The sequence below is a fragment of the Myotis davidii genome, unplaced genomic scaffold (genome assembly GCF_000327345.1).
Source record: "Myotis davidii unplaced genomic scaffold, ASM32734v1 scaffold81, whole genome shotgun sequence".
Classification (NCBI taxonomy): domain Eukaryota; kingdom Metazoa; phylum Chordata; class Mammalia; order Chiroptera; family Vespertilionidae; genus Myotis; species Myotis davidii.
Window position 1 is genome coordinate 1,436,034 of NW_006291554.1, and position 3,071 is coordinate 1,439,104.

Sequence of the window (3,071 nt, forward strand, 5' to 3'; positions counted from 1 at the left end):
CGGCTTCTCCCGGGTTCCAGGGCAGTGCTGGGCTGCCGCTAAGTGCAGGGGCTCATCTCCCACTCACCCCACCTCCCCCACAACGCGCCTGCCCTCCACTCCCCCATGCCCATTCGGGCCCACAGCTCTATCAGCCTCGGCCTGTGTTCCCACTCCCCTCCCAATGTATGTGCAGGGCTGCCCTTGGGGCCTCCCTCCCCTCCGCTTCCCACCCCCCTCCCCGCTCCCTACCCCTTCCCGGCCTCGAGATAAGAATTGGATCCTGAGCTAGGGGTCAAAATAGATGCGGACCAGTGAGATCTAACTGACCGCTCATGGGTCCTGGCAGGAAGGAGTTGTTAAGAGGTCACTCATTACTCCCTGGGGCCCCCTTCAATGAGGGGACCCAGATGCTAGTTTCCAGGACTAGCCTCTTCTTCCCTCATCACCACCACAACCGGGGTCGGGTGGATTGGGGGTGTGGGGGTGGGGGGAGAAGTACTTTCTTATTCCCAGCCACAGGCACGCAAACCTTTACCTTCTCACCCCTCCACCTGTTTTCTCCTTTGGGTGAGTTCTAACCAGCTCATGTAGTTGTGAACATGATGCTATTGGCCAGTATGTGGAATCCTGAAGTAGGTTTGTGGGTGGATAGGCCGTTTGAAAAAGAGCTGAAGCAAGATCAGGGGACTGCCCAGCCTCCGACAGAGCAAATGTCTTTTACCGACAGCACCAGAGACCCTGGAGGGTGTGCAGCCAATGCCATAAAGCACGTGTTGCCATTGCAGAGGCTGCTACAATCTGCTGTGGAAGGGCCAGGTAGCTGCTTTTGTTACCTTCTGATGTATTTCCTAGTGGCCAGTCCCTGCATGTTGCTGACTGATCTCTCAGGCGCTCTGCTCCACCCTTCTGAACTACCCCAAGTTCCTTTCCAGGGACATCAGTAGAATTTGAATATCAGAACCCTTTCAGAAGTGAGGAGTCTGTTGTCAAGGATGATCTGGTGCTGACATCTTACTATATATATATGGCCAAGCTCCAAAATCCTGCAATTAAAACTTGCCCCGCCAGCGTTTCTGCATACCTGTTCCTCTAGAGCAGCGGTTCTCAACCTGTGGGTCGCGACCCTTTGGGGTTCAAATGACCCCTTCACAGGGGTCGCCTAAGACCATCAGAAAACATATATAATTACATGTTGTTTTGTGATTAATCACTATGCTTTAATTATGTTCAATCTGTAACAATGCAAATACATCCTGCATATCAGATATTTACATTATGATTCATAACAGTAGCAAAATTACAGTTATGAAATAGCAACAAAAATAATTTTATGGTTGGGGGTCACCACAACATGAGGAACTGTATTAAAGGGTCGCGGCATTAGGAAGGTTGAGAACTGCTCTAAAGCCTTACAACTTACCCCAAACCCTGGATGGGAGAGTTTGGGTTTTTCCAACACAAGCTGTCCTTTCTCCATTGTGTAGAGCTGTAAATAAAAGCCACTTTCTTTCACTACACCCCGGTATCAGTGTAATTGGCTATCTGCAGCACATGGTGGACTACGTTACACTGGGAATCAAATCGTGACCTCCTGGTTCGTGGGTTAATGCTCAACCAGTGAGTGTCACTGGCCGGGCAGGGTTTTATCTGATTTCAAACAAAATTTTCCATCACAGAAGAGCTTGAGCAAGTTCTATGTGTGTGGCCTCAAGAGATTTCCTGCTCAAGAACCCTGAGTCCCTGAGGCCTTAATGGATTAACATGCCACGTCCAATGGCAATGTCAGGCAGAAGCTAGGACCAGATAGTCAAGATCTCCCTGTGAGGTTTCCAATGTAGAGGGTGTCCTTGAAATCAGAAGGTCACTTGTTAGGCTAAACCTCCTCTAACTTTGTGAAGGCTCTGCAGCAGGTCTTCTGATGCTGTTGTTTCTGTCTTGGCTTGTGCAGACACATGAGGGACACATGTCAGGTGGTCCAGAGGTTGGCCCAGAACACTTGGGGTATTTGTTCATCCCCGAACATCCCAGGAAACTGATATTTCAGATCCTCTAAGGACCTACTTGCTGGGCTACAATGAGATATGTAAAAATACATAGTTAACTCCATTGGAAAGTGGCTCATCTTAGCCTTTACCCTTCACCCATGGCCAACACACCCAGAAATGGTGCCCTTGGGAACTGCTCAGTCATATTAGCAGTAGGAAACTGTTCATAACCTGCTCCTGCCTCCTACTCAACAACTGCATCTAGAGTATGTTGCCCCCATACTGTCCCACCTTTTATCCATTCCTTGGCCACCAGAGTTGGGGTGCTGTTTTAGGAAAGATTAACCACATCTATGGCCAAAATACCACAGTCTTTGAGCCTGTTTCCTCATTAGTAAGTTGTTCACTTCACTGAGACGTAGAGTAGGTGAAAATGCCCTGAGCATCATATACAGCAGTGATTTTCAACCTTTTTCATTTCATTACTAACATTTTGCGGCACCCCTCCCCCAAATATTTTTTAATACGACAAAAAATAGGTATAATTATGATTCATTCACACTGGACGGCTGTTGGCTATCACTGTGTTAGCTGTTGTTATTTCTCCATTTGACAATCTCAGGGGAAAGAGGTAGTGTCCCTGACTAAATAGTCAAGTATTGCATGTTTTAAAAATTCTTGAGGCGCATCGGTTGAAAATCGCTAACCTATATAGTATAATAATAACTATATAGTATAATAATAACTGGCTGCAGGCTCAGGATATGCCAGGCCGTTTGCCATGTAGTGTCTGCATGTGAGCTGCGGAGGCGCGCGGGAGCCCACCTTCGACGCCGAGACTTCCGGGTTCCTGGAGCGACCGGAAGTGGGTCCTCTCTTATTTCCGGTTCGGCCATTGTTTTTTGCTACTACCACGTGGCACACACTGCTCTGCATTTTCTAGATTGTTGGGTATCTTTCCCAAGGCCACCCAGAGGGGAGAGGGCAGAGCTAGGGGGCGTCTGGTCCCCAAGACCTTGAATGGTCTGAGACCGCAAATGCAGCCTCTGAGCCCGCTCCCCCCCCCTCGCGGTGGCTGGCTCCGCCTGGGAGGAGCGAGTAGTC